The sequence below is a fragment of the Entelurus aequoreus genome, linkage group LG15 (genome assembly GCF_033978785.1).
Source record: "Entelurus aequoreus isolate RoL-2023_Sb linkage group LG15, RoL_Eaeq_v1.1, whole genome shotgun sequence".
Lineage (NCBI taxonomy): Eukaryota > Metazoa > Chordata > Actinopteri > Syngnathiformes > Syngnathidae > Entelurus > Entelurus aequoreus.
The window spans coordinates 57,132,262-57,154,821 of record NC_084745.1 but is presented as its reverse complement, the minus strand read 5'-3'; the positions used below and the strand labels follow the sequence as shown (position 1 = coordinate 57,154,821).

Genomic DNA, 22,560 nt, shown 5'->3' with positions numbered 1-22,560 from the left:
AAGAAAATATTTTTTCACCCACAGAAAATAGTTTTTCTGAACTTGTAACTTGTTTTTTTACTTGCAGAAATAGTTTTTCTGCTTGCAAATCGTTTTTTACTCAAAGAAAAAAAGTCGTATCTGCAGAAAACTGTTTTTATACTTGCAAATTGTTTTTTTTAATTGAAGAAAATAGTTTTTATATTTGCTAATTGGTTTTTTTAATTGAAGAAAATAGTTTTTTACTTGCAGAAAACTGTTGTTATACTTGCAAATCTTCTTTTTAATAGAAGAAAGTAGTTTTTTTTTACCTGCAAAAAATTGTTGTTCTGCTTACAAATTGTTTTTTTAAATGAAGAAAATATTTTTTCACATACAGAAAATTGTTTTTCTGAACGTAAATTGTTTTTTTATTTGCAGAAAATTGTTGTAAAAGTTGCAAATCTTAATTTTTAATTTTTTTTAATTTTTTTTTAAATTGGAGAAAATTGTTTTTATATTTGCAAATAGTTTTTTTACTTGCAGAAAATAGTTGTAATAGTTACAAATCTTTTTTTTATTGGAGAAAATATTTTTTTTTACCTGCAGAAAATAGTTTTTATAATTGTAAATTGTTTTAATATTTTTTTTAATCGAAGAAAATTATTTTATACTTGCAAATCATTTTTCTAAATGAAGAAAATATTTTTTTCCCTACAGAATTTTTTTTTTTTAACTTAGCAGAAAATAGTTGTGATAGTTGCAAATCTTTTTTAATTGAAAAAATTGTTTTTATATTTGCGAATTGTTTTTTTTAATTGAAGAAAATTGTTGTTATACTTGCAAATCTTGTTTTTAATCAAAGAAAATAGTTTTTTTTACCTGCAGAAAATAGTTTTTATAATTGTAAATTGTTTTAATATTTTTTTTAATCGAAGAAAATTATTTTATACTTGCAAATCATTTTTCTAAATGAAGAAAATATTTATTTCCCTACAGAATTTTTTTTTTTTTAACTTAGCAGAAAATAGTTGTGATAGTTGCAAATCTTTTTTAATTGAAGAAAATTGTTTTTATATTTGCGAATTGTTTTTTTTTAATTGAAGAAAATTGTACCTGCACATCTTGTTTTTAATCAAAGAAAATAGTTTTTTTTACCCGCAAAAAAATGTCGTTCTGCTTACAAATCGTTTTTTTAAAAGAAGAAAATATTTTTTCACCTACAGAAAATAGTTTTTCTGAACTTGTAAATTGTTTTTTTATTTGCAGAAAATTGTTGTAAAAGTTGCAAATCTTAATTTTTAAATTTTTTTTTTTATTTTTTAAATTGGAGAAAATTGTTTTTATATTTGCAAATAGTTTTTTTACTTGCAGAAAATTGTTGTTATACTTGCAAATCTTGTTTTTAATCAAAGAAAATAGTTTTTTTACCCGCAAAAAATTGTTGTTCTGCTTACAAATCGTTTTTTTAAAAGAAGAAAATATTTTTTCACCTACAGAAAATTGTTTTTCTGAACTTGTAACTCGTTTTTTTTACTTGCAGAAATAGTTTTTCTGCTTGCAAATCGTTTTTTACTTAAAGAAAAAAAGTCGTATTTGCAGAAAACTGTTTTTATACTTGCAAATTGTTTTTTTTAATTGAAGAAAATAGTTTTTATATTTGCTAATTGTTTTTTTAATTGAAGAAAATAGTTTTTTACTTGCAGAAAACTGTTGTTATACTTGCAAATCTTGTTTTTAATAGAAGAAAGTAGTTTTTTTTACCTGCAAAAAATTGTTGTTCTGCTTACAAATTGTTTTTTTAAATGAAGAAAATATTTTTTCACATACAGAAAATTGTTTTTCTGAACTTGTAAATTGTTTTTTTATTTGCAGAAAATTGTTGTAAAAGTTGCAAATCTTAATTTTTTATTTTTTTTAATTTTTTTTAAATTGGAGAAAATTGTTTTTATATTTGCAAATAGTTTTATTACTTGCAGAAAATAGTTGTAATAGTTACAAATCTTTTTTTTACCTGCAGAAAATAGTTTTTATAATTGTAAATTGTTGTAATATTTTTTTTAATTGAAGAAAATAGTTTTTATATTTGCTAATTGTTTTTTTAATTGAAGAAAATAGTTTTTTACTTGCAGAAAACTGTTGTTATACTTGCAAATCTTGTTTTTAATAGAAGAAAGTAGTTTTTTTTACCTGCAAAAAATTGTTGTTCTGCTTACAAATTGTTTTTTTAAATGAAGAAAATATTTTTTCACATACAGAAAATTGTTTTTCTGAACTTGTAAATTGTTTTTTTATTTGCAGAAAATTGTTGTAAAAGTTGCAAATCTTAATTTTTTATTTTTTTTAATTTTTTTTAAATTGGAGAAAATTGTTTTTATATTTGCAAATAGTTTTATTACTTGCAGAAAATAGTTGTAATAGTTACAAATCTTTTTTTTTACCTGCAGAAAATAGTTTTTATAATTGTAAATTGTTGTAATATTTTTTTTAATTGAAGAAAATAGTTTTTATATTTGCAAATTGTTTTTTTTAATTGAAGAAAATAGTTTTTTACTTGCAGAAAACTGTTGTTATACTTGCAAATCTTGTTTTTAATAGAAGAAAGTAGTTTTTTTTACCTGCAAAAAATTGTTGTTCTGCTTACAAATTGTTTTTTTAAATGAAGAAAATATTTTTTCACATACAGAAAATTGTTTTTCTGAACTTGTAAATTGTTTTTTTATTTGCAGAAAATTGTTGTAAAAGTTGCAAATCTTAATTTTTTATTTTTTTTTATTTTTTTTAAATTGGAGAAAATTGTTTTTATATTTGCAAAAAGTTTTTTTACTTGCAGAAAATTGTTGTTATACTTGCAAATCTTGTTTTTAATCAAAGAAAATAGTTTTTTTTACCCGCAAAAAATTGTTGTTCTGCTTACAAATCGTTTTTTTAAAAGAAGAAAATATTTTTTCACCTACAGAAAATTGTTTTTCTGAACTTGTAACTCCTTTTTTTACTTGCAGAAACAGTTTTTCTGCTTGCAAATCTTTTTTTACTCAAAGAAAAAAAGTCGTATCTGCAGAAAACTGTTTTTATACTTGCAAATTGTTTTTTTTAAATTGAAGAAAATAGTTTTTATATTTGCTAATTGGTTTTTTTAATTGAAGAAAATAGTTTTTTACTTGCAGAAAACTGTTGTTATACTTGCAAATCTTGTTTTTAATAGAAGAAAGTAGTTTTTTTTACCTGCAAAAAATTGTTGTTCTGCTTACAAATTGTTTTTTTAAATGAAGAAAATATTTTTTCACATACAGAAAATTGTTTTTCTGAACTTGTAAATTGTTTTTTTATTTGCAGAAAATTGTTGTAAAAGTTGCAAATCTTAATTTTTTTTTTTTTTTTTTTTTTTAAATTGGAGAAAATTGTTTTTATATTTGCAAATAGTTTTTTTACTTGCAGAAAATAGTTGTAATAGTTACAAATCTTTTTTTTTATTGGAGAAAATATTTTTTTTTACCTGCAGAAAATAGTTGTTATAATTGTAAATTGTTGTAATGTTTTTTTTAATTGAAGAAAATTGTTTTATACTTGCAAATAATTTTTCTAAATGAAGAAAATATATTTTTTTAACTTAGCAGAAAATAGTTGTGATAGTTGCAAATCTTTTTTAATTGAAAAAATTATTTTTATATTTGCGAATTGTTTTTTTTAATTGAAGAAAATTGTTGTTATACTTGCAAATCTTGTTTTTAATCAAAGAAAATAGGTTTTTTTTACCCGCAAAAAATTGTTGTTCTGCTTACAAATCGTTTTTTGAAAAGAAGAAAATATTTTTTCACCTACAGAAAATTGTTTTTCTGAACTTGTAACTCGTTTTTTTACTTGCAGAAATAGTTTTTCTGCTTGCAAATCGTTTTTTACTCAAAGAAAAAAAGTCGTATCTGCAGAAAACTGTTTTTATACTTGCAAATAGTTTTTTTTAATTGAAGAAAATAGTTTTTTACTTGCAGAAAACTGTTGTTATACTTGCAAATCTTGTTTTTAATCAAAGAAAATGGTTTTTTTTACCCGCAAAAAATTGTTGTTCTGCTTACAAATCGTTTTTTTAAAAGAAGAAAATATTTTTTCACCTACAGAAAATAGTTTTACTGAACTTGTAAATTGTTTTTTTATTTGCAGAAAATTGTTGTAAAAGTTGCAAATCTTAATTTTTAAATTTTTTTTTATTTTTTAAATTGGAGAAAATTGTTTTTATATTTGTAAATAGTTTTTTTACTTGCAGAAAATTGTTGTTATACTTGCAAATCTTGTTTTTAATCAAAGAAAATAGTTTTTTTTACCCGCAAAAAATTGTTGTTCTGCTTACAAATCGTTTTTTTAAAAGAAGAAAATATTTTTTCACCCACAGAAAATAGTTTTTCTGAACTTGTAACTTGTTTTTTTACTTGCAGAAATAGTTTTTCTGCTTGCAAATCGTTTTTTACTCAAAGAAAAAAAGTCGTATCTGCAGAAAACTGTTTTTATACTTGCAAATTGTTTTTTTTAATTGAAGAAAATAGTTTTTATATTTGCTAATTGGTTTTTTTAATTGAAGAAAATAGTTTTTTACTTGCAGAAAACTGTTGTTATACTTGCAAATCTTCTTTTTAATAGAAGAAAGTAGTTTTTTTTTACCTGCAAAAAATTGTTGTTCTGCTTACAAATTGTTTTTTTAAATGAAGAAAATATTTTTTCACATACAGAAAATTGTTTTTCTGAACGTAAATTGTTTTTTTATTTGCAGAAAATTGTTGTAAAAGTTGCAAATCTTAATTTTTTATTTTTTTTAATTTTTTTTTAAATTGGAGAAAATTGTTTTTATATTTGCAAATAGTTTTTTTACTTGCAGAAAATAGTTGTAATAGTTACAAATCTTTTTTTTATTGGAGAAAATATTTTTTTTTACCTGCAGAAAATAGTTTTTATAATTGTAAATTGTTTTAATATTTTTTTTAATCGAAGAAAATTATTTTATACTTGCAAATCATTTTTCTAAATGAAGAAAATATTTTTTTCCCTACAGAATTTTTTTTTTTTAACTTAGCAGAAAATAGTTGTGATAGTTGCAAATCTTTTTTAATTGAAAAAATTGTTTTTATATTTGCGAATTGTTTTTTTTAATTGAAGAAAATTGTTGTTATACTTGCAAATCTTGTTTTTAATCAAAGAAAATAGTTTTTTTTACCTGCAGAAAATAGTTTTTATAATTGTAAATTGTTTTAATATTTTTTTTAATCGAAGAAAATTATTTTATACTTGCAAATCATTTTTCTAAATGAAGAAAATATTTATTTCCCTACAGAATTTTTTTTTTTTTTAACTTAGCAGAAAATAGTTGTGATAGTTGCAAATCTTTTTTAATTGAAGAAAATTGTTTTTATATTTGCGAATTGTTTTTTTTTAATTGAAGAAAATTGTACCTGCACATCTTGTTTTTAATCAAAGAAAATAGTTTTTTTTACCCGCAAAAAAATGTCGTTCTGCTTACAAATCGTTTTTTTAAAAGAAGAAAATATTTTTTCACCTACAGAAAATAGTTTTTCTGAACTTGTAAATTGTTTTTTTATTTGCAGAAAATTGTTGTAAAAGTTGCAAATCTTAATTTTTAATTTTTTTTTTTTATTTTTTAAATTGGAGAAAATTGTTTTTATATTTGCAAATAGTTTTTTTACTTGCAGAAAATTGTTGTTATACTTGCAAATCTTGTTTTTAATCAAAGAAAATAGTTTTTTTACCCGCAAAAAATTGTTGTTCTGCTTACAAATCGTTTTTTTAAAAGAAGAAAATATTTTTTCACCTACAGAAAATTGTTTTTCTGAACTTGTAACTCGTTTTTTTTACTTGCAGAAATAGTTTTTCTGCTTGCAAATCGTTTTTTACTTAAAGAAAAAAAGTCGTATTTGCAGAAAACTGTTTTTATACTTGCAAATTGTTTTTTTTAATTGAAGAAAATAGTTTTTATATTTGCTAATTGTTTTTTTAATTGAAGAAAATAGTTTTTTACTTGCAGAAAACTGTTGTTATACTTGCAAATCTTGTTTTTAATAGAAGAAAGTAGTTTTTTTTACCTGCAAAAAATTGTTGTTCTGCTTACAAATTGTTTTTTTAAATGAAGAAAATATTTTTTCACATACAGAAAATTGTTTTTCTGAACTTGTAAATTGTTTTTTTATTTGCAGAAAATTGTTGTAAAAGTTGCAAATCTTAATTTTTTATTTTTTTTAATTTTTTTTAAATTGGAGAAAATTGTTTTTATATTTGCAAATAGTTTTATTACTTGCAGAAAATAGTTGTAATAGTTACAAATCTTTTTTTTACCTGCAGAAAATAGTTTTTATAATTGTAAATTGTTGTAATATTTTTTTTAATTGAAGAAAATAGTTTTTATATTTGCTAATTGTTTTTTTAATTGAAGAAAATAGTTTTTTACTTGCAGAAAACTGTTGTTATACTTGCAAATCTTGTTTTTAATAGAAGAAAGTAGTTTTTTTTACCTGCAAAAAATTGTTGTTCTGCTTACAAATTGTTTTTTTAAATGAAGAAAATATTTTTTCACATACAGAAAATTGTTTTTCTGAACTTGTAAATTGTTTTTTTATTTGCAGAAAATTGTTGTAAAAGTTGCAAATCTTAATTTTTTATTTTTTTTAATTTTTTTTAAATTGGAGAAAATTGTTTTTATATTTGCAAATAGTTTTATTACTTGCAGAAAATAGTTGTAATAGTTACAAATCTTTTTTTTACCTGCAGAAAATAGTTTTTATAATTGTAAATTGTTGTAATATTTTTTTTAATTGAAGAAAATAGTTTTTATATTTGCTAATTGTTTTTTTAATTGAAGAAAATAGTTTTTTACTTGCAGAAAACTGTTGTTATACTTGCAAATCTTGTTTTTAATAGAAGAAAGTAGTTTTTTTTACCTGCAAAAAATTGTTGTTCTGCTTACAAATTGTTTTTTTAAATGAAGAAAATATTTTTTCACATACAGAAAATTGTTTTTCTGAACTTGTAAATTGTTTTTTTATTTGCAGAAAATTGTTGTAAAAGTTGCAAATCTTAATTTTTTATTTTTTTTAATTTTTTTTAAATTGGAGAAAATTGTTTTTATATTTGCAAATAGTTTTATTACTTGCAGAAAATAGTTGTAATAGTTACAAATCTTTTTTTTACCTGCAGAAAATAGTTTTTATAATTGTAAATTGTTGTAATATTTTTTTTAATTGAAGAAAATAGTTTTTATATTTGCAAATTGTTTTTTTTAATTGAAGAAAATAGTTTTTTACTTGCAGAAAACTGTTGTTATACTTGCAAATCTTGTTTTTAATAGAAGAAAGTAGTTTTTTTTACCTGCAAAAAATTGTTGTTCTGCTTACAAATTGTTTTTTTAAATGAAGAAAATATTTTTTCACATACAGAAAATTGTTTTTCTGAACTTGTAAATTGTTTTTTTATTTGCAGAAAATTGTTGTAAAAGTTGCAAATCTTAATTTTTTATTTTTTTTTATTTTTTTTAAATTGGAGAAAATTGTTTTTATATTTGCAAAAAGTTTTTTTACTTGCAGAAAATTGTTGTTATACTTGCAAATCTTGTTTTTAATCAAAGAAAATAGTTTTTTTTACCCGCAAAAAATTGTTGTTCTGCTTACAAATCGTTTTTTTAAAAGAAGAAAATATTTTTTCACCTACAGAAAATTGTTTTTCTGAACTTGTAACTCCTTTTTTTACTTGCAGAAACAGTTTTTCTGCTTGCAAATCTTTTTTTACTCAAAGAAAAAAAGTCGTATCTGCAGAAAACTGTTTTTATACTTGCAAATTGTTTTTTTTAAATTGAAGAAAATAGTTTTTATATTTGCTAATTGGTTTTTTTAATTGAAGAAAATAGTTTTTTACTTGCAGAAAACTGTTGTTATACTTGCAAATCTTGTTTTTAATAGAAGAAAGTAGTTTTTTTTACCTGCAAAAAATTGTTGTTCTGCTTACAAATTGTTTTTTTAAATGAAGAAAATATTTTTTCACATACAGAAAATTGTTTTTCTGAACTTGTAAATTGTTTTTTTATTTGCAGAAAATTGTTGTAAAAGTTGCAAATCTTAATTTTTTTTTTTTTTTTTTTTTTTTTTAAATTGGAGAAAATTGTTTTTATATTTGCAAATAGTTTTTTTACTTGCAGAAAATAGTTGTAATAGTTACAAATCTTTTTTTTTATTGGAGAAAATATTTTTTTTACCTGCAGAAAATAGTTGTTATAATTGTAAATTGTTGTAATGTTTTTTTTAATTGAAGAAAATTGTTTTATACTTGCAAATAATTTTTCTAAATGAAGAAAATATATTTTTTTAACTTAGCAGAAAATAGTTGTGATAGTTGCAAATCTTTTTTAATTGAAAAAATTATTTTTATATTTGCGAATTGTTTTTTTTAATTGAAGAAAATTGTTGTTATACTTGCAAATCTTGTTTTTAATCAAAGAAAATAGGTTTTTTTTACCCGCAAAAAATTGTTGTTCTGCTTACAAATCGTTTTTTGAAAAGAAGAAAATATTTTTTCACCTACAGAAAATAGTTTTTCTGAACTTGTAACTCGTTTTTTTACTTGCAGAAATAGTTTTTCTGCTTGCAAATCGTTTTTTACTCAAAGAAAAAAAGTCGTATCTGCAGAAAACTGTTTTTATACTTGCAAATAGTTTTTTTTAATTGAAGAAAATAGTTTTTTACTTGCAGAAAACTGTTGTTATACTTGCAAATCTTGTTTTTAATCAAAGAAAATGGTTTTTTTTACCCGCAAAAAATTGTTGTTCTGCTTACAAATCGTTTTTTTAAAAGAAGAAAATATTTTTTCACCTACAGAAAATAGTTTTACTGAACTTGTAAATTGTTTTTTTATTTGCAGAAAATTGTTGTAAAAGTTGCAAATCTTAATTTTTAAATTTTTTTTTATCTTTTATCTTTTTTAATTGAAGAAAATTGTTTTTATATTTTCAAATCTTGTTTTTAATCAAAGAAAATAGGTTTTTTTACCCGCAAAAAATTTTTGTTCTGCTTACAAATCGTTTTTTTAAAAGAAGAAAATATTTTTTCACCCACAGAAAATAGTTTTTCTGAACTTGTAACTTGTTTTTTTACTTGCAGAAATAGTTTTTCTGTTTGCAAATCGTTTTTTACTTAAAGAAAAAAAGTCATATCTGCAGAAAACTGTTTTTATACTTGCAAATTGTTTTTTTTAATTGAAAAAAATAGTTTTTTACTTGCAGAAAACTGTTGTTATACTTGCAAATCTTGTTTTTAATAGAAGAAAGTAGTTTTTTTTACCTGCAAAAAATTGTTGTTCTGCTTACAAATCGTTTTTTTAAATGAAGAAAATATTTTTTCACATACAGAAAATTGTTTTTCTGAACTTGTAAATTGTTTTTTTATTTGCAGAAAATTGTTGTAAAAGTTGCAAATCTTATTTTTTATTTTATTTTATTTTTTTAAATTGGAGAAAATTGTTTTTATATTTGCAAATAGTTTTTTTACTTGCAGAAAATTGTTGTTATACTTGCAAATCTTGTTTTTAATCAAAGAAAATAGTTTTTTTTACCCGCAAAAACTTGTTGTTCTGCTTACAAATCGTTTTTTTAAAAGAAGAAAATATTTTTTCACCCACAGAAAATAGTTTTTCTGAACTTGTAACTCGTTTTTTTTTACTTGCAGAAATAGTTTTTCTGCTTGCAAATCGTTTTTTAATTAAAGAAAAAAAAGTCGTATCTGCAGAAAACTGTTTTTATACTTGCAAATTGTTTTTTTTAATTGAAAAAAATAGTTTTTTACTTGCAGAAAACTGTTGTTATACTTGCAAATCTTGTTTTTAATAGAAGAAAGTAGTTTTTTTTACCCGCAAAAAATTGTTGTTCTGCTTACAAATCGTTTTTTTAAAAGAAGAAAATATTTTTTCACCTACAGAAAATAGTTTTTCTGAACTTGCAAATTGTTTTTTTTAATTGAAGAAAATAGTTTTTTACTTGCAGAAAACTGTTGTTATACTTGCAAATCTTGTTTTTAATAGAAGAAAATCGTTTTTTTTACCGGCAAAAAATTGTTGTTCTGCTTACAAATCGTTTTTTAAATGAAGAAAATATTTTTTCACATACAGAAAATTGTTTTTCTGAACTTGTAAATTGTTTTTTTATTTGCAGAAAATTGTTGTAAAAGTTGCAAATCTTAATTTTTTATTTTTTTTAATTTTTTTTTAATTGGAGAACATTGTTTTTATATTTGCAAATACTTTTTTTACTTGCAGAAAATTGTTGTTATACTTGCAAATCTTTTTTGAATCGCAGAAAATCTTTGTTATTTGAGAATGTTCCATCAAAAGTAGCCTGCCACGTTACATCCCACGTCTCGGTGACGTACATACAAGTAATTCGATTACTTGTAACTAGTAACACTGGTACTTAGTGGACGTCAGACCTCGTTGGTCACTGGGAGGGATTTTGTCCCACTCTTGTTTACAGAAGGTTTTGAGGCTGTCGCTTGGCACCTGGAGGTTGCAGCTCCTCCCACAGACTCCCTAAGGTATGAATGTTGGCACTGGTGTGAACTTTCACTTCAGGATAAAAGCCTTTCTACTCGCCTCCCAGCGACTCCATTTCAGCGCTGAGGAATGTCACCACAACACAACACAACACAACAGGTGCTTGGCTCAACTTTCAAGGCGCCAGAAGTGCGACTTGAGAGCGCACCTGTTCTCTGCCGCCACAGACAAGACCCCAGTCCCAAATCTAACTCGGAACAAAAGTCTTTGAGTGAAATGACTGCCAAAACTCCACAAACACGCACAAACATTTGTAAGTAAAAAAAACAACAAAACGCTTCTCAAGTAAAATAAAATAAAAACATTTGCAAGTGTAAAAACTATTTTCTTCACGTTAAAACTTTAGGCATTAATATTCCACACACTTGCAATCAGTAATTCCACGTAAGGAGAAACAAGCTCAACCTGTAAGTTAACCTGAAAGTTTCCCCTCTCTTTTGTCCGCCATTTTTACCTCGTCCTGCTTCTTCTTTGTCATTTTTGGGGGACGGCACCATGCGCAAATAACAGTAGCTCTGAGGGCCTTAAATGGACTCAGCAGCACCACCTGTGGTAGAATTACGGGTGCTGTGAGTACAAGTGTGTGGATCGCACAGGGTGCAATAGTACTGCCTAAAGTTTTAAGCTCAACAAAATTAATTTTATACTTGCGAATCATTTTTTGTCATGTAAGATATTTGTTTTTTTGTACTTGCAGATATTAATTTTATAATTGTAAATTGTTTTTTTTACTTGCAGAAAATAGTTTTTATACTTGCAAATTGTTTTCCTATATAAAAGGAATTTTTTTTTTTTTTTTACCAGCAGCAAAACATTTTTATACTTGAAAATAGTTTTTTTTGATTGCAGTAAACTGTTTTTATAAACTTACGAATCGTTTTTGTACCTGCAAAAAATAGTTGTTCTGCTAGCAAATCGTTTTTTAATTGAAGAAATAAAAAGTTTTAACTGCAGAAAACTGTTTTTATACTTGCAAATTGTTTTTTTTAATTGCAGGAAATTATTCTGCTTGCAAATCGTTTTTTAAATGAAGAAAATATTTTTTACCTACAGAAAATACTTTTTTGAACTTGTAAATCGTGTTTTTTACTTGCAGAAAATAGTTGTATTAGTTGCACATCTTTTTTTAATTGTAGAAAATAGTTTTTATAATTGCAAATTGTTTTAATCCTTTTTTCAATTGAAGAAAATAGTTGTTTTTACCTGCAGAAAATTGTTTTTATTCTTGCAAATCGTTTTTTTAATTGCAAAAAATAGTTGTTCTGCTAGCAAATTGTTTTTTATTTGAACAAAAAAAAAGTTTTATCTGCAGAAAACTGTTTTTATACTTGCAAATTGTTTTTATTAATTGCAGAAAATTATTCTGCTTGCAAATCGTTTTTTTAAATGAAGAAAATATTTTTTACCTACAGAAAATACTTTTTTTAACTTGTAAATCGTGTTTTTTACTTGCAGAAAATAGTTGTATTAGTTGCACATCTTTTTTTTAATTGTAGAAAATAGTTTTTATAATTGCAAATCGTTTTAATCCTTTTTTCAATTGAAGAAAATAGTTGTTTTTACCTGCAGAAAATTGTTTTTATTCTTGCAAATCGTTTTTTTAATTGCAAAAAATAGTTGTTCTGCTAGCAAATTGTTTTTTATTTGAACAAAAAAAAAGTTTTATCTGCAGAAAACTGTTTTCATACTTGCAAATTGTTTTTCATTAATTGCAGAAAATTATTCTGCTTGCAAACCGTTTTTTTAAATGAAGAAAATATTTTTTACCTACAGAAAATTGTTTTTTCAACTTGTAAATTGTTTTTTACATGCAGAAAACAATTGAAATAGTTGCACATCTTTTTTTTGATTGGAGAAAATAGTATTTATAATTGCAAATCGTTTTAATCCTTTTTTTAATTGAAGAAAATAGTTTTTTTTACCTGCAGAAAATTGTTTTTATTCTTGCAAATCGTTTTTTTTTTAATTGCAAAAAAATAGTTGTTCTGCTAGCAAATCGTTTTTTATTTGAACAAAAAAAAAAAGTTTTATTTGCAGAAAACTGTTTTTATACTTGCAAATCGTTTTTTTTAATGAAGAAAATATTTTTTACCTACAAAAAATACTTTTTTGAACTTGTAAATCGTTTTTTACTTGCAGAAAATAGTTGCATTAGTTGCAAATCTTTTTTTATTATTTGGAGAAAATTGTTTTTATATTTGTGATTTTTTTTTTTTTTTTTTTTTTTTAACTTTCATGTCATTTGACAAGGTTTATCCTGCCAAACTGTAAGTGGTTACAAATAAGTATTGAATACAATTAAAATCAAGAGGAAGACGACTAATTTAGTGTTAATATTGAGAGGAAAAGTTGGGCCCCGAGTTCAAAAAGGTAAAGAAGTTTAGACAATGAACTCAATAATAATATATACATTTTGCTAACATTTATAGTTGATATGCAGAAATTGTATATTATTACAATTAGATTTTTGAATAAATCCATCCATCCATTTTCTACCACTTGTGCCTTTCAGGGGTACTATTAGATTATTGAATAAATAATTTAATCATTTTGAATAAATAAAAAATATATTAAATTATAAATAATTTATTATTAAAACTATCAAATGTGACAATGAGGACATTTTCCCTTCCCCTGATAAAAGAGTTGTGAGTTTGAAGCCGACTATTGTCCAACTATGACAGCAACTGCTGAAAGAACACAGCCAGAGATCCTTAAGGGGACAGATGTCACACACACACACACACACACACACACACACACACACACACACACACACACACACACACACACACACACACACACACACACACACACACACACACACACACACACACACACACACACACACACACACACACACACACACACACACACACACACACACACACGCACGCACGCACGCACGCACGCACGCACGCACGCACGCACGCACGCACGCACACACACACACACACACACACACACACACACACGCACGCACGCACGCACACACACACACCCCCTAGGTGGCGTGGAGCATACGAGCGTTGCTGCGGGTCAGCGGCTCCACTCAGGGTTCAGAGGTGACTGGTTTGTCATTGACATTACATTAGATTAGATTAGATTAGAGGCACTTAACAAGATTCAAGCAGCACTCCCTGCAGCCTGCCGCCAGCTCTCATTTGATTTCAGGCCCTCTTGTAAGTCACTGACGGCAGAAGAGTCTTCCAGCGGGACTCGGAGACAAAACCTGCAGCAGGAGAGTCTCTAGAACTAGCCAGGTGTGTCCAAACTGCGGTCAGCGGGCCAAGTGCAGCCTGGCTGGCGACACGTCAGGTGCTTCATAATCCTACCCACAGGAAGATAGAATAGTCTGAAAGCCGATGGATGGATGGATGGATGGATGGATGGATGGATGGATGGATATATGCTGTCCTTTAGTCCACAACTGAATGCAGATGGATGGATGGATATATGCTGTCCTTTAGTCCACAACTGAATGCAGATGGATGGATGGATATATGCTGTCCTTTAGTCCACAACTGAATGCAGATGGATGGATGGATGGATATATGCTGTCCTTTAGTCCACAACTGAATGCAGATGGATGGATGGATATATGCTGTCCTTCAGTCCACAACTGAATGCCGATGGATGGATGGATGGATATATGCTGTCCTTTAGTCCACAACTGAATGCCGATGGATGGATGGATGGATATATGCTGTCCTTTAGTCCACAACTGAATGCCGATGGATGGATGTATGGATATATGTTGTCCTTTAGTCCACAACGGGAGTAATTCAGGTCCATAACCCTTAATAATGCTCTGAATGGATGTATGCGGAGCATCTACTTATATAACCCACTTCAATAGTGTTTCTCACGTTCTGGCACTCGCAACTTTCTTTGGTCCCATGGTGTCATTTTTGCAGTTGCACTTTGTTTGTGCTCTCGATTAGACGGAAATATTCCCTGACAAACGCACTAGTTGAAACGTCTCGTAATGTCCAGTGTTATTATGTATTATTACTATGTACTAGGGATGTGCGTATCAATCCTGTGGTATCGATATATCGATACCACAATATTTAATTATTATTATATATAATATATAGTTATTATTATATATAATATTTAATTTATTTTTCATATTTATGTTATTTGTTTTAATTTTACTTTTATTATATATTGACCATAATAAATGTGGTATAAATGGTCTGTATTTGTCTTGTGATTTGTCTTAAATAATAACAATAGTAATAATATTTTTGACTGACAAAAAATTGCCAATAAGAAATTATTGGTATCGGTATCGATGAAAATGCAAGAAAAATTATCGGTATCGTATCGAATCCTAAAAGTGTGGTATCGCCCATCCCTACTATGTACTGCTTTTATATTTCCTGTATTATTACTTTGAACTGTTTTATATAAGAATTTTTATCCTGTAAAATGTCTTTCAGTACCCTGGAAAGCGCTATACCAAATAAAATGTATTATTATTATTATTACTGCAAACAACCTTCCCTAGTCATGGTGCAAAATATAATAAGAATTAAAAAAAGTCCACCAACACAAAATGTCAACAGATGTGGTCACACATAACACGTAATGTTCACTGAACTTTGTGGATATTTTAAAAATAATATTTAAAAAACTTAGAAACTACGCCCATTACAAAGCATGATGGGAAAAATGCAAAACACTCCCCACACTTATCCATGTTTGGCAAATTTTACCTGCGTGATGACAAAACTTTAGGAAGGTTGTCATGGAAGTAAACAAAGTAGGAGTCCAACTTTCACGTACTCTTAATATCCAATTATATTAATGGTTGCGTAAAGTACACAACCATTAATATATTGACTATCTTTTTTAAGTTTGGAACTAAAATACATACTAGACAAAATAGTCAAAAGATGTATAGCACCAGTAAATGACAAACAGGTTATTTATGACACACTTAAAAGGTGGTAACTGGTGTATTTACATGAATGAATGAATGAAATAAGTTTATTTGGGTCATATAATCAACCATCAACCATTTTGTGTGAGCAGTTTAACAGCACAGATTAGACATATTTAAAGGCCTACTGAAAGCCACTACTAGCGACCACGCAGTCTGATAGTTTATATATCAATGATGAAATCTTAACATTGCAACACATGCCAATACGGCCGGGTTAACTTATAAAGTGACATTTAAAACTTCCCGGGAAATATCCGGCTGAAACGTTGCGGTATGATGACGTATGCGCGTGACGAAGTCAGAGTAACGGAAGTTATTAGAGTACCCGTAGAATCCTATACAAAAAGCTCTGTTTTAATTTCATAATTCCACAGTATTCTGGACATCTTTTGCAATTTGTTTAATGACCAATGAAGGCTGCAAAGAAGACAGTTGTAGGTGGGATCGGTGTATTAGCAGCGGACTACAGCAACACAACCAGGAGGACTTTGTTGGACCGCTAGCCGCGCTAGCCGCCGACCTCACCTTGACTTCCTACGTCTCCGGGCCGCCAAACGCATCGGGTGAAGTCCTTCGTCCTTCTGCCGATCGCTGGAACGCAGGTGAGCACGGGTGTTGATGAGTAGATGAGGGCTGGCTGGCGTAGGTGGAGAGCTAATGTTTTTAGCATAGCTCTGTGAGGTCCCGTTGCTAAGTTGCTAAGTTAGCTTCAATGGCGTCGTTAGCACAGCATTGTTAACCTTCGCCAGCCTGGAAAGCATTAACCGTGTATTTACATGTCCACGGTTTAATAGTATTGTTGATTTTCTATCTATCCTTCCAGTCAGGGGTTTATTTTTTTGTTTCTATATGCAGTTAAAGCACGATGTTATCACGTTAACTCGTAGCTAAAGCATTTCGCCGATGTATTGTCGTGGAGATAAAAGGCGCTGAATGTCCATTTGGCGTTCTGGACTCTCATTTTCAAGAGGATATAGTATCCCAGGTGGTTTAAAATACAAATCTGTGATCCACAATAGAAAAAGGAGAGTGTGGAATCCAATGAACCAGCTTGTACCTAAGTTACGGTCAGAGCGAAAAAAAGATACGTCCATCACTGCCTCTCAAGTCCTTCACTGTAACGTTCCTCATCTACGAATCTTTCATCCTCGCTCAAATTAATGGTGTAATCGTCGCTTTCTCGGTCCGAATCTCTCTCGCTCCATTGTAAACAACGGGGAATTGTGAGGAATACTAGCTCCTGTGACGTCACGCTACTTCCGCTACAGGCAAGGCTTTTTTTATCAGCGAGCAAAAGTTGCGAACTTTATCGTCGATTTTCTCTACTAAATCCTTTCAGCAAAAATATGGCAATATCGCCAAATGATCAAGTATGACACATAGAATGGATCTTTAAATTAAAAAAAATCATTTCAGTAGGCCTTTAACGATCATGCACATTTACACACAAAAAGAAAAGAAAAAGTATGACCGAAAAAGGAATATTTCTTCTCATATTTTTTTTTTAAAGTAATTGTCGTTACTATTATTATCATTTTACTTGTTTATCTGTTACTCATTTACATGCGATTGTTCTTCTAAATCACATTTAAAGTGTAAATAGTCATGTGTTCAAATGAATGATTAATGGTGTTATTCATCGTAATTTAAGTGTCAATCAAAATAATGGAGATGATTATTGTTGCCGGTATGGAAACACAAACGCTTTTTGTTTGGACTAAAAAAAAATGAGCATGGAAAATCAACTCACCAAAACGCTGAAGTCGTGTTTCTTTACGAAGAGATGGTCGTCCCCCCCGGCACCACTATACACCAGTGTTCCTTAGCCATAGGGCCGGGTCCCAGTGTTGGCTCGCGAGCGCCCCCTAGAATGTAATACATGTGTTTTTCAGCAGCGGTACTCACTTGTAATACACTTTTCCACCACTTGTGGCAGTGATGACAATATCAAACAAACAGAACTTCTTAAGTGCAAAAATGATGACTAAGCTGTATTTTCATTTGCACTTTAATTTTTATTGACAGTTTAGTTAAAGGCCTACTGAAATGACATTTTTTTATTTAAACGGGGATAGCAGATCCATTCTATGTGTCATACTTGATCATTTCGCGATATTGCCATATTTTTGCTGAAAGGATTTAGTAGAGAAAATCAGCGATAAAGTTCGCAACTTTTGGTCGCTGATAAAAAAGCCTTGCCTGTACCGGAAGTAGCGTGACTGTACCGGAAGTAGCGTGACGTCACAGGTTGAAAGGCTCCTCACATTTCTCCATTGTTTACACCAGCAGCGAGAGCGATTCGGACTGAGAAAGCGACGATTACCCCATTAATTTGAGCCAGGATGAAAAATTCGTGGCTGAGGAACGTGAGAGTGAAGGACTAGAGTGCAGTGCAGGACGTATCTTTTTTCGCTCTGACCGTAACTTAGGTACAAGCTGGCTCATTGGATTCCACACTCTCTCCTTTTTCTATTGTGGATCACGGATTTGTATTTTAAAGCACCTGGGATACTATATCCTCTTGAAAATGAGAGTCGAGAACGCGAAATGGACATTCACAGTGACTTTTATCTCCACGACAATACATCTGTGACACACTTTAGCTTCGGAGCTAACGTGATAGCATTGTGCTTAACTGCAGATAGAAACAAAATAAATAAACCCCTGACTGGAAGGATAGACAGAAGATCAACAATACTATTAAACCGTGGACATGTAAATACACGGTTAATGCTTTCCAGCTTGGCGAAGCTTAACAATGCTGTTGCTAACGACGCCATTGAAGCTAACTTAGCTACGGGACCTCGACAGAGCTATGCTAAAAACATTAGCTATCCACCTACGTCAGCCAGCCCTCATCTGCTCATCAACACCCGTGCTCACCTGCGTTCCAGCGATCGGCAGAAGGACGAAGGACTTCACCCGATGCGTTTGGCGGCCTGGAGACGTAGGAAGTCAAGGTGAGGTCGGTCGCTAGCGCGGCTAGTGCTCCAACAAAGTCCTCCTGGTTGTGTTGCTGTAGTCCGCTGCTAATACACCGATCCCACCTACAACTGTCTTCTTTGCAGCCTTCATTGTTCATTAAACAAATTGCAAAAGATGTCCAGAATACTGTGGAATTATGAAATGAAAACAGAGCTTTTTGTATAGGATTCTACGGGGTACCATAACTTCCGTTACTCGGACTTTGTCACGCGCATATGTCATCATACCGCGACGTTTCAGCCGGATATTTCCCGGGAAGTTTTAAACGTCACTTTATAAGTTAACCCGGCCGTATTGGCATGTGTTGCAATGTTAAGATTTCATCATTGATATATAAACTATCAGACTGCGCGGTCGCTAGTAGTGGCTTTCAGTAGGCCTTTAAGAAACACATTTATTATTGAGTTCATTTTAGCACAACATAACACATTTGTATGTAAATGTATTGTTACTTCTTTTTCAAATCAGCCTGACCTAATCCTAAGGTTTATTTGTGACATTAGTACATGCTTTTGTATCATTTGACAAGGTAGTAAACTAAAGGTAGGTTAGATATAATGATCCAAATCCAGAGTAAGATGACTGGTTCAGTGTTAATGTTGGAGTGGCTGAGTCTCCGCATTGTTGCAAGTGATTGATTGATTGATTAATTGATTGAAACTTGTATTAGTAGATTACACAGTACAGTACATATGTATTAGTAGATTACACAGTACAGTACATATTTATTAGTAGATTGCACAGTACAGTACATATTTATTAGTAGATTGCACAGTACAGTACATATTTATTAGTAGATTACAGTACATATTCCCTTCAATTAACCACTAAATGGTAACACCCCAATAAGTTTTCCCACTTCTTTAAGTCGGGGTCGACGTTCATCAATTCATGGCTAGTTAGCGATGAATGCTGTAGTACATTTTTACTGCAGTAAAAAGTACTAAGACTACATTTACTATGAACAATGTAGTACACAACACACATCAATTGCTCACACTTTAATACATCCAACAGTTTTTGATTTGCCGTGGATTTTGATGTTTAAGAAAGTAAAAGTCCCTTTTCATGTTTTTAAAAAAAAAAACATATTTGAGAGTTGCGATAAAAGAGCTGAAGTACGCAGAATAAATATGAGGTGGTGTTTGTGTTTTCTTGCAGCACTTGAGTGAAAAGTCCACATGTGTATTTTCTACAGCAAACATTCATTAGATGCTTTGAAAAGATGCTTTGTGCTTCTTCCCCTTTTCAACATTTATGCTGTCACTGCACTTTTACTGCATTTTATTCTGCACGGCAGTCCAGTCAACTATTTGTGAAGTGATAAGGAAGTCAAAGACCATGTGACATCCGTCAGCCAATCAGGAAATAATAGGATGTTTATTTCATGGCTTTCTTCTAGTCACATTCTCTCCAAACATGAAGGTTTCAAGGCTGTCGCTTGGCGACTTGAACGTCTGGCTCCCTTCCAAAGACTTTTGGTTTAAAACTGCCGAGACTGGCTCGGTCTCTTGGGCAAAGAAACCTTGGCCTTGTGTCGGATCAGGCCAAGTCTTTGGATGGTCTCTGTTGTCAACTGACCAAAAACTGTTTTTATCACCTCAGAAATATTCCTCAAGTGAGACGTTTGCTGTCAAAATTGGATCTGGAAATGATCTCAAAGTGCAGCTGCCAGACTTTAGACCAAAGGACCCAGAAGAGTCCCCATTACCCCCATTCTACACAGTCTTCATTGGCTTACAGTCAGACTGTAGACCAGAAGACACAGAACAGTCCACATCACCCCCATTCTACCCAGTCTTCATTGGCTTCCAGTCAGACTTTAGACCAGAGGACACAGAACAGTCCACATCCCCCCCATTCTACCCAGTCTTCATTGGCTTCCAGTCAGACTTTAGACCTGAGGACCAGAACAGTCCACATCACCCCCATTCTACCCAGTCTTCATTGGCTTCCAGTCAGACTGTAGACCAGAGGACCCAGAACAGTCCACATCACCCCCATTCAACCCAGTCTTCATTGGCTTACAGTCAGACTGTAGACCAGAAGACGCAGAACAGTCCACATCACCCCCATTCTACCCAGTCTTCATTGGCTTCCAGTCAGACTGTAGACCAGAGGACACAGAACAGTCCACATCACCCCCATTCTACCCAGTCTTCATTGGCTTACAGTCAGACTTTAGACCAGAGGACCCAAAGAGTCCACATTATCCCCATTCTACCCAGTCTTCATTGGCTTCCAGTCAGACTGTAGACCAGAGGACCCAGAACAGTCCACATCACCCCCATTCTACCCAGTCTTCATTGGCTTACAGTCAAACTGTAGACCAGAGGACACAGAACAGTCCACATCACCCCCATTCTACCCAGTCTTCATTGGCTTACAGTCAGACTTTAGACCAGAGGACACAGATCAGTCCACATCACCCCCATTCTACCAAGTCTTCATTGGCTTACAGTCAAACTGTAGACCAGAGGACCCAGAACAGTCCACATCACCCCCATTCTACCCAGTCTTCATTGGCTTACAGTCAGACTGTAGACCAGAGGACCCAGAACAGTCCACATCACCCCCATTCTACCCAGTCTTCATTGGCTTCCAGTCAGACTGTAGACCAGAGGACCCAGAACAGTCCACATCACCCCCATTCTACCCAGTCTTCATTGGCTTCCAGTCAGACTGTAGACAAGAGGACCCAGAACAGTCCACATCACCTCCATTCTACCCAGTCTTCATTGGCTTCCAGTCAGACTTTAGACCAGAGGACCCAAAGAGTCCACATTACCCCCATTGTACCCAGTCTTCATTGGCTTACAGTCAAACTATAGACCAGAGGACCCAGAACAGTCCACATCACCCCCATTCTACCCAGTCTTCATTGGCTTCCAGTCAGACTTTAGACCAGAAGACACAGAACAGTCCACATCACCCCCATTCTACCCAGTCTTCATTGGCTTACAGTCAGACTGTAGACCAGAGGACCCAGAACAGTCCACATCACCCCCATTCTACCCAGTCTTCATTGGCTTCCAGTCAGACTTTAGACCAGAAGACACAGAACAGTCCACATCACCCCCATTCTACCCAGTCTTCATTGGCTTCCAGTCAGACTTTAGACCAGAAGACACAGAACAGTCCACATCACCCCCATTCTACCCAGTCTTCATTGGCTTACAGTCAAACTGTAGACCAGAGGACACAGAACAGTCCACATCACCCCCATTCTACCCAGTCTTCATTGGCTTCCAGTCAGACTTTAGACCTGAGGACCAGAACAGTCCACATCACCCCCATTCTACCCAGTCTTCATTGGCTTACAGTCAAACTGTAGACCAGAGGACACAGAACAGTCCACATCACCCCCATTCTACCCAGTCTTCATTGGCTTCCAGTCAGACTTTAGACCTGAGGACCAGAACAGTCCACATCACCCCCATTCTACCCAGTCTTCATTGGCTTCCAGTCAGACTGTAGACAAGAGGACCCAGAACAGTCCACATCACCTCCATTCTACCCAGTCTTCATTGGCTTCCAGTCAGACTTTAGACCAGAGGACCCAAAGAGTCCACATTACCCCCATTGTACACAGTCTTCATTGGCTTACAGTCAAACTATAGACCAGAGGACACATAACAGTCCACATCACCCCCATTCTACCCAGTCTTCATTGGCTTCCAGTCAGACTGTAGACCAGAGGACACAGAACAGTCCACATCACCCCCATTCTACCCAGTCTTCATTGGCTTACAGTCAAACTGTAGACCAGAGGACCCAGAACAGTCCACATCACCCCCATTCTACCCAGTCTTCATTGGCTTACAGTCAGACTGTAGACCAGAGGACCCAGAACAGTCCACATCACCCCCATTCTACCCAGTCTTCATTGGCTTACAGTCAGACTGTAGACCAGAGGACCCAGAACAGTCCACATCACCCCCATTCTACCCAGTCTTCATTGGCTTCCAGTCAGACTTTAGACCAGAAGACACAGAACAGTCCACATCACCCCCATTCTACCCAGTCTTCATTGGCTTACAGTCAGACTGTAGACCAGAGGACCCAGAACAGTC

The 22,560-nt window shown here is 31.2% G+C and overlaps 1 long non-coding RNA gene across 1 annotated transcript in view; it reads right to left on the bottom strand.

The window, feature by feature from the left end:
- Positions 1 to 22,560, bottom strand: part of LOC133630525 (uncharacterized) — a 74,649-nt gene that overhangs the window by 38,596 nt on the left and 13,493 nt on the right. The window contains exon 2 of the long non-coding RNA XR_009821271.1: positions 17,253 to 17,367. This is a non-coding gene — a long non-coding RNA (uncharacterized LOC133630525). The remainder of the gene's footprint in view (positions 1 to 17,252; positions 17,368 to 22,560) is intronic.